This window comes from Balaenoptera acutorostrata, chromosome 5 (assembly GCF_949987535.1).
Source record: "Balaenoptera acutorostrata chromosome 5, mBalAcu1.1, whole genome shotgun sequence".
Classification (NCBI taxonomy): domain Eukaryota; kingdom Metazoa; phylum Chordata; class Mammalia; order Artiodactyla; family Balaenopteridae; genus Balaenoptera; species Balaenoptera acutorostrata.
The window spans coordinates 109,271,277-109,284,867 of NC_080068.1; the positions used below are offsets into that span (position 1 = coordinate 109,271,277).

The 13,591-nt window shown below is 37.9% G+C and overlaps 1 long non-coding RNA gene across 1 annotated transcript in view; it reads left to right on the forward strand.

Annotated features, from left to right (window-relative positions):
- LOC103013865 (uncharacterized) overlaps positions 1 to 12,046 on the forward strand; it is a 91,226-nt gene extending 79,180 nt beyond the window's left edge. The window contains exon 3 of the long non-coding RNA XR_451832.2: positions 10,959 to 12,046. This is a non-coding gene — a long non-coding RNA (uncharacterized LOC103013865). The remainder of the gene's footprint in view (positions 1 to 10,958) is intronic.
- Positions 12,047 to 13,591: the final 1,545 nt, after the last annotated feature.

The following is a 13,591-nucleotide window of genomic DNA, read 5'->3' on the forward strand; positions in this document are numbered from 1 at the left end:
TTTCTTTATGGCACCCATCATCAGTGGCATCCTCTTATGGGACCTAATAGATTTTATATATATATATATATTTGATTATCTGTTTCCCTCCTGCCATATACACATACACACCCTTAACTTCTCCCTCCACAAACACACACACATACACACACAGTGGAATACTAGCTGCTTACCAAAAGTTCAGGTTTTCTTTTCTGCTATTACCCGCCAGTACCTAGAACTGCGCCTGACATCTAGCAAAAGCCTCAAAACCCATAAGTTTTGTCAGTAAGTGTGAATAAATGGTTCTATGAAAAGGCAAGTGAGTCTTGTTAAAGACTCCTCAGAAACAGCTGATAGTGACAGGAAAATCTTGGATATTTTGTATTCCATTTCTTTAGAACCTTTTGGAGCTGCAAACACAGTCTTCTGTTATAAACTAAGGTTGAGTAAATATTACCAAATAAATATATAAATTTAGTTCCCTTCCACGGAAGTGCCTCCTTTTTGGTTCCAGCCAGATAGTGGCTTACTTTACTGTCAGTGGCAAATAAAGGATTAAAATTCACCTGATCCTAGCCAATTGTGGACTAGGAAGTAAAGCTGAGTCAAGTGCAAAAGGATTTTTTTTTCATTTCTGCTATTTTATGAGAAGTTTTTGTTTAATGAGAAATTACAATGCAGTCATGTTACCAAAATACCTCATGCATCATTTTTAACCCAGGAGAAGGTAAGCCCTAACTGACCTATTATGGTTCCCTTCCTTTTTCTCTGATACCGTTTATCTACCCGGCTGTTTCATAGTGCCATGCAGCAAGTCAGGTGGAAAAGTAGGTGTCTCAAGAAAATTCTAGCAAAGCAAAGCATGGGTGGAGGGGAGAGGAAATCTCTTGAGAGGAAGTGTTTATACAAGTTTTAGAAGGGCTGTGAATAGGACAGAGGTAGAGACGTTAAGTTTTTTACTGGTTCTAGTTACCAGTGTCCACTATATTCGACAACCCTGAAACGAAATATAGTGATGTTATCACCACTACATCGAAGAACTGCTCAGAAACCAGGGAACTGGAGCATAAATCTCCACCATTCCCTGGTTAGGTTATGTACCTCAATTTCTTTTTTTCTATGAGGCATTAGGAGTCAGTGGAAAAAGCGTGGGCTTTAGAATCAGACAAAATTCGTTTTGAATTTTGGATCTACTATATATTAGCTGTGTAATGTCAGTATGTTACCTAACCTTCCTGAGCCTGTTTCTGCCCATCTAAAATTGCATTTATAATACCTACTCACTAGGACTTGTGTGAAAATTCAGTTAATTTACTGTGTAGGAGCACACCCAAGTGGTCTTGGGGCATGAAAGTTTATGACTACCTCTCTTTGTCTTAATAGAAAAACACAAAAAATACTTGTAGCTAATTCTTATAAAGTATCCAATGATAAAAATATCACTTTATCATTTGCTTTTTGAAGTGAAGATTTCAAATATTTCTCCAGAAATGTCTAGGGATTTGGGAATCCAGGGACTCTAATAAAAAGGCCTAAGGGCCAAACAAGAAGGTTAGGGATGAATGAAAACTCCTGCATTTACTTTCTATACATCGAGTAAAGCATTTAAGATCCAATGGACGATGGATGTCCTTGCAGCGTCCATCCCTTAAATCTCGTCAGAAAAGAAGAGCTGCTCAAATCTTTAGCTTGTAGGAGGAGATATAAGATAAAATGCAAGAAGACCTTTGGTATAAAGAGGAGCCGAAAACAGGATTTGCCCCTAGGGAACGTCAGCTCTCCTCTGACTCTCTTCACTCACACACACAAAAAAATGCTGAGAAATTTCAAAGACACTGGGTTAAAAGAAAACTTTAAAACATCCGGGGTACCTACAAAGCAATCCCTATTCTGCCCTGAGTTATGTAGAGAGCAGCTTGGATCTTCGCATACCTAATACAGGGTCAGAGCCCAGCCATTCCCCGGATTGTCATGAATCTTTTATGAAGGCTAAGCGTGGCTTCAGTCCACTGCCATTTGGGGGTAGGAGCTGGAACCCCAAATTTAGCCCTGTGTCTTGATCATGTCTCAAGGGGGTGGGAGCACTTGAATGAGTTCCTTTGATTGCCCAGGTTGATATTCACAGAATTCAATAGTGAAATTGGTACCAAGAGCTAGCAAAAATAGAAACTCTGACTCTATGAGAAAAAAAAAAAAAAAAAAAAAAATGGGCGTAATTATAATAGGAAGAACAACAACATACTATGAAGCTGTATGAAATATTTTCTTAAAAATCATGCCATGGTCCTTTTAGAAGGGAAATAGAGCTAAATATTAGTAACATGTTTAGTTTTTTGTTGAATTTATTTAATTTAAAATGTTTGAAGCCACCAAAATAAAGTTGGGGGCTGATTTTAAAGAAATTTATGTATTTTTAATTTTCTATTTTAAATATCTATTTCTCCACACTGCTTACTTTCTATAATTTAAGGGCTTGATTTATGAAAATCACTTAACTCTACAAGTACCCAAAGTATTAATGATATCATGGAGGTATCTTAAGAATGCATCCAGCAGGATGAATGCTAATGTACCTTAAAAGATTTTTTAAAAGCTTAGTGAGTTTCTGTATATCAAGTGTATCTGAGCAACTTTTATCTTCACAAAGAACGAAGTTAGGATTAGAGGTTACATTAGGCAAGAATAAGACATTGCAATAATTATAATAATATTTTACTATCATACAGTATCTAGCTCATTTGAATATTTTTTTTTACACACAGTTCATTTTATTGTTTCTATATACCAACAACGCTGTGAAGTGAAATTCTCTTTTATACAGATGAGGAAATCGGAGCTCAGAGAATTGAAGGTTCTTTGCCAAGGAACCTGGCTGGAAGAAAGTAAAGCCAGGACCAGAAGTCAATTCCTCTCGGCTCTGAGAGTAGTGGTCTAGACCAGTGGACAATGAAGATGGACCCAGTACCCAATCTACATTATTTGAAAGATTTTTTTTTTAAATTATTGTGCCCCAAGTCCATGGATCTCTTATCCGAGAATTTTTCTTTCTTGCTTTCTACTATAAAAGTAACATACTTTTCAAATGTAATTTTGCAATTCAGGGAGAAAAGTAAAAAGGTTTACTGGCAGGGAATTTGGTAAGACTGTTTTAAGATCATTATGTAAACATCTTATAGCATGTAACATTTTTAGCTTTATTGGACTTTTATATTTAAAATAACTTAATAACTATTTTATGCAATACTTTAAAAATATACATTCAGTATATTTCTACACAGAGGGTGGGTATTTTCCGATTTTTAAAGGTTACCCCTGAGTCCAGAATGAAAAGTTCTACAACTTTTCTCAAGGTCACTTATTATGCTAGGAAGGGCCTTAATTTTTTCATTTCATTCTAAATAAACAGAATAGTAAAATACAAGAAATTTCATTTTTTAGTTTGTGTTAACTGGGGAAGGGACATCTGTTTGTCTTGTAGTCTTGTGCTTTAGGAATCAAAATTATAAACATGCAGACTTTTTTCCAGAACTTATAAATTTCCTTCGTATTTCGCAGAAGCCTACTCACATGCAGATAAACAAAATCAGATTTTACCTAACTAGAAAACCAAGTATTCCATAAAGAATTAAGAAAATGTACAGTCTTTAGGATCCAGGCCTGCCATCTGTTTTCCTTTCAACTTTTTGGTAGCTAGGAAGCAGGGGGATTTTAAGAAGTAATATTTCCTTTCAGATATTTAATTTGGGGGGTGGGAGGCACATACAGCTGACCTCCATCATTGCACCCAGGGTCCACACAAAGTGATCTGTATAAATGTTAACCTCCCCTTCCTGACCTCTCCTGTATAGGAAATTAGAGAGGTCAGAAGTGGTAAGTCAGAGCTCCAAGGCTGTTATCAAGAAGGAAAACTCTACTGAAAAATGAAGAAGGAAAGGAAAAAAAATCACTAGAAAACTATGCGAGGATCTATTTCAAAATACTGTACTAGATAAAGATCAGGACTCAAAATAAGAAGGAGGTATCCTCAATACTGCCACTCAAGAACTTTTTGATAAATAGTATATTGGCTGTCTTGATAATTAGTGAACATCCTAGGTTTTCACCCACTCTTGGAGTGCCTACTATGAGTCAAGCACTCTGCCAGGTGCTGACAATGAGATGGCTCACTGTCTTTCCTCAAGAAGCTGACAGTTCATACACAATAGTATAAGTGCTGTGCTAGAGATTGGATGGAGGAAGGGCTCTTAATCCAGCCTCAGGAGAGGGAGAGAGGGAAGATTGATCATTGGATTACTAGCTCCATATCAACTAAGGCCATGTCTCCATAACTTCTACACCCTCACTCAAAACCAACCACTGTACATACCCCTAATAGATTCCCAATGAATTTGATGACAATCTCTGCTGAGACTTATAGAATGAGCAAGAGTTATACAGGTTATGAGAAAAGAAATGACTTTTCCAGCATGTCCAAGAGTAGAGGCTCTAGGGTAACAAGTTCTAAGAATTGTAAGGCAAGTTTTAGATATGGCTGAAAAACTAAGTGTTGGTGGATGATGATGAGCCATGAGGCCAGACAGATATGCAAGAGCATACCTTGAAGATTTTTGTAGGCCATGTTAAAAAAATATAAATATTTTACAGAGGAACATCAAAGTTCTTACTTTAAGAGGTTGAATATACCAACAATCACAGTAAAATGTATGCTTAGGTTACTGCTACAAGAACGCAGAGGAGAGGCCATATAATCAAAGTTGGCTGTCCAAGAGGCCTTGCCAATAATGTCACGCTTGAGCTTTGGATGAGCAAAGTGAAGAGAGATCATATTCTCGGGGGGAAAAATGCACATCTGAAGACATGGAGGTGTAAAGTAGCATGGTGTTTAAACAAACCAATATGCCTAGAGTTATGGGTGATGAAACTAGAGGAATGAAAGTGACCAGACCATGCTGGTTTCTGTGTGCTAAGCTAAATTGTTGAACTTGACCCTGAAAGGAATGGAGAAACACTGAAAGACTTGAAGCAAGAGAATTACATGAGTAGATTTCCATTTTACTAAGATCTATACATGGTGTGGTTGAAAAGTAAGAAAACCAGTGAAAATGGTTCTCAGAGGGAAATTACCACCCTAGAAGGCAGTCTGAAAATTTGGGGAAGTTTTTGTTGTCACAGTATTAGGAGGCATTATGAGCATTTAGAAGACTAAAGGACAGGGATGCTGGAGGTCTCCCAATGCCAGCAGCTCTGAACAAGGAAGATTGTTCCTGTACCACACACTACTTCCTAATGTCCCATTGGACAATCAAGTATGTGAAAAATTGTTTCCTAATTATCTGAATTAGAATTTAACACCATTTTACATATTAAAACAAAGTGGTTTTCACTGTTTTAATTTATAGTGAATTTTGCATGAAGGCGGGTACCATATAAACTGAGGTAAAATTTTATTTTGTTTTCTTTGGGACTTTATCAAGAGTTGTTCACCATTTCAGAGAAAAAAAAAAAATGCATCATGGAAACAGTTTGTTACCGATGTAGCATACCTGAATTACAGCAGTTGTAGTGACTATGCTTCCACGGGCCCAAGCTTCCAGACCTGAGCTTTGACATCTTTTCTCTCACAAGAGCCTTTTCTATGGCCCAGCCCCAGTTCCAGCCACAAGTCCTGCTAATGGTACCTCACCAGGCTCCAACCCTCCTGTAAGGAGTGGTCTTAAAGAAGATCTAGAAGTCATGAGAGACAATGTAATAGTTGAATTGGAAAGAAAATTGGATTTGAACAGTGGCTGTCCAACTCCAGTGTACTTGTATGTGAGGATGAGAATTACCCCGGGAGCTGAATTTAAAAGGCAGACTCTCAAGCTCTACCCTCTGAGAATCTGGGTCAGCTCAAGGAGTAAGGCCAAAGAGTTTGAATTTTTAACAAGGTCCCCAGGGGACACTTGCAGACGTTAAGGCCTTGGAACAGCTTGGAGAACCACTACACGGGATGATGTCTAAGATCTCCTCTAAGCCTAATGTTCTCTGACCCGCTGAAGACTATGGCAATGGGAATGAAGGGCTTCTATCCATTCCCTGACTAGGAACACCAAAACTCTAAGCACCACCATCCTGACCTTGGCTCCAACATAAGTGACCACATGAGTCACATGTGTGTTAGTGACCACCTAACATATGCTCTAAGCAACTGACAAAGTAACCACCTTGTCATTATGTACACAAAGTACCACCTTTAGTATTCACACACATCTATGAAAAGGTAAGTGTTTTAAAAAGACTCAAAATGTGTAATGTACATCATAGCAGGTGTATAAGAAATAAAGTTTTGCCAAACTGTACTAAAATTTACTCCATAACAAGAGCAGTGCATTTTCTCCATGGCTGCCATAGATTTCATGGATCCTGAGAAACCCGGCCATTTTTAGAAATCCCATGAAATTTACCTTTTCACTCAAATCCACATGAAATCAAAATTTTTCCCTACGAGTCCCCATAAAATTGGCACATTTCCTCAGAAGACCCCATGAAATTATAAAGAATATTGCAGATTCTTTGCTCCTGGCCCTTGTTGCACATCTTAAAGAGACAGGTTAGATTACAGAATTATTTCATTTTTCTGATAAAAAGATGAAGTTGCCCCAATTTTTTCCTTAAATAATCATTGTTACCCATTTTTCTAATCATTCTTTAAAAATAGAATGTATCTTTACTTTGAAGAAGTAAGCATTTCTGGAAAATCACCTGAAGTTAGGAAGTTATGAATTAAGGGACTATCCAGTTGTTTTCACATTCACAAACTATGCAATATTCAAGTCAAAATAATATTTTCCCCAAAGCAAAAAGTCTCATCTCATTGTAACATACAAATTTACAATGGCAAACAACATCTTTTATAAAGTTCTACTTCATTGGATATTGTGAGAATCAAATGAGATCATGAATGTACAAGTACAGATGGTAATGTGCTTTAGAAATATAGAATGGTAAGGTGGGATAGTTTTAGAATTAATGAGAAAAATTGATTATTATAATAAATGAAAATATAGACATTTCTGCCAAAAGTAGCACATGTATTCCAATTAATACAAAATGAATACTCAGCCTTTTTTGTTCACAAAGAAAAATTGAATGTGAAAAAAATTAAAAGGGAATCACGGCAACACAAAGCAAAATTGCAACAGATAGATGGTTTTAAGTTATGACTATTTATGTGTTATGAAAATGAAAGGAACACACATATTTCATATTCCTATAGTAATCATAAAATCTTACCCTCCTGGTTTTACCTAGATCTTTATTCCCTCTGGTTGTTAAGCAAAACAAGCTCTCAGTTCAAGTTGGTAAGGCCGCACTTAAAATGTCATTTCCTGAATGCGAGCCAGTATTCCATTCAAAGGAGGAAGTTTTGCTGCAGACGTACCCTTCTAAATGGTAATCGATCTAACAGAAATTCTAAGCTGCCCTCGTACTTTGACTTTGAATCATGTGAATATTTAATCTTTTATTAGATTCATCATCCAACAATCACAAATCCAGAAAGATGCTGGGGATGACCACAAAAATCAGTATAATGAAGAGAGTTACTCCAAGATGTCAGCCAGAAATTTTAACAATATATCTAACTACCACACAAAACAGACGGATGCAACTACAGAGAGGGAAAAGTCATTTAACTTGTTCTGATATTTGGAATTCTGATTTTGATCCAGATGCGAGAGACTGGGCTGTCCTGGTAAAAACATCAGTGTAGAAAGAAAAGCACTTCTGGCTCTCTACCAACATTGATTGGATTCCCCTTTAGGTTAATCAATCTGCAGCTGAATTAACTTTCTTTCTGTTGTGATAACCTTTCAGGTTTTCTGCCAACACACAGCAGATGGAATCTGGGGTTGAAAAGCAGAGGAATGGGATTCTAATCCTAACTTTGCTATTAAATAGTGATGTGACCTTGTGTGCCTCAGTTAACCTCTTTGAGCTTCATTTTCCTTATCTGTAAAATGGGGACAGTAATCCCTCATCTGACAACTTTTCCGAGTTTTAGTAAAGCTCATAGCACATTTTTAATGGAAAAGAGCTGTGCGCTTGTAAAAGCATTTCTCAGAAGGAAATTCAGTGAACAGGGGACCTCCAGGAGCATCCTTCTGAAGCCATAGCCAAGGGATACCCCTCAAGTACTTTCCACATTCAGGATGTTTGGACTGAGCAGAGGAGGCATGTATATCTGTCAGCAAACCACTCCTTATGCCTTGGATTTCTAATCTACAAACAACCTGGGTAATGAAATTGAAACTGATGTTTTTCATGTTATAATGTGTTCTGAACATTGAGTGCTTAAAACAAACAAACACACCTTTGGTCAAATGTCAATAATCCAGAGCTTTTTACCTGTTGATAAATTAGTTTAGTCCCTGGCTCTCTGTTTAATGAACTCATGTGGTAAGTTATATTACTTTCCTTACTTTATTGATGATGAAACTAAAATGCAGAGATGTGGTTGACTGTCCTAGGGTCCTCAGTTAGGAAGTAATGGAGCAGGGCGTTGAATCCAAGCAGTCAGTCACCTGTCCCACGAGGCCCTTGTCTTTGTTTCCATTTATACTTTAAAGTAGCTTCTAAAAAGCTTTGTTAACAAAAAGGGTTGTCTGTAAATTTTTTTTTTTTTATTAACAGACAATTTGGGGGTAGAGAGTAGAATTTAGGATTGGTTAAGGAAAACTTATGTAAAGGTAAAGCAAAAATACTAATTTACAAAATGCAGTTTACTATTTTTTTACTTTTATTAAAAAAATAAGAATAAACCAGTAGTGTTAGAAATTACCACACTAAGAAATTTTTGTGATTGGTCAAAAGTGAAATTGCTACTATTATGTGTTTTCCATGTTCCCTTGCCTAGACAAAGCAAACACACAACAACAACAAAACTCACACGCTGCCCTGAAGGTCCCAATGCTCACATGTAGAAACTCTAGGCTCTAAGAATTGAGGTGAAATGGAGTGTGGACTGTGAACTGAATGGCTTAGAGAAATGTCACTCATCCTGTTGCCAGGGACAACTGGTGTTTCTTCAAAGCTATAAGACTACAGTTGACCCTTGAACAACTTGGGGATTAGGAACACCGATCCTCCACACAGCTGAAAAATGCCATCTAATTTAGTCAGCCATGCATATCCGAGATCCCAATTCAACCAACCATCCATCATGTAGTACTGCTGTATTTACTACTGAAAAAAATCCACATAAGTGGATCAGTGCATATAAGTGGATCAAACCTGTGCTGTTCAAGTGTCAACTATATTTATATTTGACAACGTGTTTAAGTAAAGTGATTGCCTGGCTGAGGTGTCCTGAAATCTGTCTGTCACACAGTCTCCACGACTCACACCTTTTCCCAAAATTGATAAGCTTTATAAACGGAGCATAAATATTGCACAAATAATACTCAATTCATCTGAAGTATCATAGGATTTCATATGTGGAATTTTAAAAATATTAAATAGTAGGAAAAGAGTTGGCTACTATACTTCAACTAAATGGTTATATTTCTTTCTTTATAACATCATCAGTATCCTGGGATTTTTCTGCACTGTAAAAATGCATTTGTTAATTTATCTACTCACTAATTTTACAGCTATTTAATGAACCCCTGCTCTGTACCAGACACTAAGCCTGGTTCTGAAAATTCAGATATGACCACAATCCCTCCCTCTGCCATGCTCAAGGTTGTTTCAGGGTAGTGTAGTAGAAGTCAGCCATCAGGCAATTGAAATAGGATGTGTAATTAGAACATTGCTTGCTGCTATACCAGTTGCCTCAGGAGTGGATTAGCAAGAATTGTTGCCTTTCCTATGGCCTAAGAAGTAGCTGGGCTTAAATCAGCATGCTGATACCACACCTAAGAAGACTAGCAACTGGGCAAAAATACATCTAGAGGCTGTAGGATGGGGGGTTTCATCAGGAAGGAGCTGAGGAGAGGTCAGAAGTCAAGCTAGAGTGGATACTTGTGTCACAAAATTGAGGACGCTCCTGAAGTGTCCACGTGGGAACCCCAAAGAAGTGCAATCATTTGGGTACTTTGCCCCGCAGATGGTGTCTATGACCAGTTGAAGATTGGGTTGGGGGTGGGTAAGAGCAGTGACTGACAAGGGTCTACAGCAGGAGCCATTAAAGAAACAGAACCAACCTCCTGTGTCAAATCCCTCCCACCTGTTTCAACACAAAACCAAAAGGAAATCGGAGTTGAGTAGATAAGCTCCACTCCTGACTCAAGCTATTAGTCAACCTGGGCTGGAGAGACGGGAGTGTTACCCTGGATATGAGGTTATAATTTTAAATTTGACGGGACTGATCTTTTTTATAACACCTGAAATTGATCAGACAACCATGGGATTTACCTGAGAAGTTACTGAATGCGAAAACCATTTGAAGGGGGTCATATGAAAAATAAGAAAACTGTCTCTTCTTTGTAACTCTGGGGGAGTTAGGACTATTCAAAATCATAGCTATAAGTGTGATAAATAAGATAGACGTGTCAACAAGGATATGGTGAGGGCACTTAAAGGGGACAACTGACATAATACTGAGATGCTAAAGGGGTCTCAGAAATGTTTATAGTTACGAGCAGACTCTACCTCTGTTAGCTTCTATAAGCCTCTCTTTTTTTCTTTTGTGAAGTTACTTTGTGAAGTCAAAGTCATTGAGTCATGTTCATTTTGGTCTTAACTCTAGATCACTGGCTTTTAAAAATAGTAGAGGCCTTGCTTTGCACAATGCATAGTCAAGTTCATTATTATTATTATTATTTTTAATAAGTGAGCTCTACTTTGGACCATGGTGATTTCATTCCTTTAACTGGCTGACTCACCTTAAAGCATCTTGAGGACGGAGAAGTTTGTTCTTAGGTTGTAAAGAGAAACATGAGTGCCTGATGGAAGCACAGATTTCAAAAACCGTATCATTTGCGTTACTTGTATTACAGGTAGGGAACAAGGAAGAGAAGCAGAACATGAGAATAATAAGTACAAGCCATTCTGAGGAGCACCAGAGCCAGGCCTTCACCTGACTTCCCGTGGGGACGCTGCAGTCTCATTCGCGCTGCGATGGAAGCTGGCACCAAGGAGAGGGATGCTAGTCCTGCCTCATTGTTCACCACCAGGTGCGACTGAGCCGCTCACGCCTCCACTCTCACCCTCCCCTCCCTGGCCTGTTGCAGAGTGTGCTTTAAAGAGAGAGGTCCAGGAACTGAAACAAAGAAGTTTCCTTGTTTCTTCTTTAGGTTCTTCTGCCTGATTTTATCCTCGGCCCCTTTTGTCTCATACCATGTATACTAAGACTATAAGAAATGAAATGGGGGGGGGGGGCTTCCCTGGTGGCGCAGTGGTTGAGAATCTGCCTGCCAATGCAGGGGACACGGGTTCGAGCCCTGGTCTGGGAAGATCCCACATGCCGCGGAGCAACTGGGCCCGTGAGCCACAACTACTGAGCCTGCGCGACTGGAGCCTGTGCTCCGCAACAGGAGAGGCCGCGACAGTGAGAGGCCCGCGCATCGCGATGAAGAGTGGCCCCCGCTTGCCACAGCTAGAGAAAGCCCTCGCACAGAAACGAAGACCCAACACAGCCAAAAATAAATAAATAAATTAATAATAATAAAAAAAAAAGAAATGAAATGCAAACCCTCTGGAACTAGAGTATTTTAAGGGAGTAGACTCTCAAACCAAAAGCAGCCATTTTATTCAGGAAGCTTTTAACATGCCTTTCTCTGACAATGCTTTTACTTTTATATAATTAAGAGATTTAAAACCTGGAAAACGTGAATGGTTTTTGCTCATATGTATGCCCATATATACACAGCACTCGCAATGAATGATGTGTTATTTTGTGCAACCAACCAAAAAGTATTCCTTTGCAGTTTAATCATTTTCATCTTTACTTGTTGCAAACCCTGGCCCAAGTTGTACACTGAATGTTCGAAAGCGACTTTATGCTACAATTATTTAAACTGAAAAGAAAGACTTTTCAAGTGGGAATAAAATTATCTAGTTTCACAAACTGACACCTATTCCACCAATAAAGTGCTGTTACATTTTTGAGCATCTACTGAAAATCATTACTTGTAATTTAGGAAACTGCTATCATTTAGCACTTGGTTATATGGACTAGTAATGATTTTTCTTCATCACAGATAATTAAAATTTAGTACAAATTAGATTATATAATCATGTAGCCCCTTTTTCTAAAATTATTACATTTCAACAGTATAATTTAAATGCACAATGTGAATAATATACAAATATTTGAAATGCAATATAAAGAAAGTAAATGTAAGATACAAACGAGGTACATTTTCATATAACTGTTATCAGATTTGTTAAGTGAAAACCAACCTGATTTTAAAGTTTGCACACTTATAGCTTATAAGCCTTTAAGCATTCTTATATTCTTGCTCTTGGGTTTTGATTTGCTTTGATTTTCTTGGCAAAAATTTCAAAAAACCGTAGTGACTCTTGCATCTCTATTTATAAGTATGGGAAAAAGTGACTCAATTGATTTTAATTGTTAAGTTTAATCACTTAACCGGTATACATTAAGAGAAAACAACTTCAGTAATAATGATCAACAACAACAAAAAAGAAACTTCACGTTAGATGTAGTTTTGCACTTTGGAAAGTAGATGGGAATTTCCTAAAAAGTTAAACATACATTTACTATATGACTCAGCAAATCTACTCCTAAGTATCTGCCCCGTCCCCCAAAAGAAAGGTGTATGTCCACACAAAGACTAATGTGAATGCTCATAGCAGCATTATTCAAAATTTATAAATAATAGAGACAGTTTAAAAATCCATCAACAGTTGAATGGCAAAACAAACTGTGGTATATCCACATGATGGACTACTACTCAACAATGAAAATGGAATGAATTAGTGGATACATGCAACATGAAACCTCAGAAACATTATACTAAGTGAAAGAAGTTTTACACAAAGGATTACTTATAGTATGATTACATTTATATGAAATTTCTAAAAATAGCAAAACTGTAGAGACAGAGAACAGATCAAAGTTTACCTGGGGCTGGTGATAGGAGTGAGGATTGGCTAAACTGGGCATTAGGGAATTTCTGGGGATGATGAAAATGTTGTAAAACTAGATTGTGTTGCTGACTGAACAACTTTAAATTTAATAAAACTCCACCAAAGTGTACACATAAAATCAGTGGATTTTATGGTAAATTACATATAGAGAGAGCTTTTAAAAATCAAGGCTTGGACTTCCCTGGTGGTGCAGTGGTTAATAATCTGCCTGCCAATGCAGGGGACATGGGTTTGATCCCTGGTCCAGGAAGATCTCACATGCCGTGGAGCAGCTAAGCCCGCGAGCCACAACTACTGAGCCTGCATGCCACAGCTACTGAAGCCCGTGTGCCCAGAGCCCGTGCTCTGCAACAAGAGAAGCCACTGCAATGAGAAGCCCACTCATCACAGCGAAGAGTAGTCCCCTCGCCACAACTAGAGAAAGCCCACGCGCAGCAACGAAGACCCAACACAGCCAGATAAATAAATAAATAAATAAATAAAATTGCCAACCCTCAAACCACTAAAAAAAAAACTT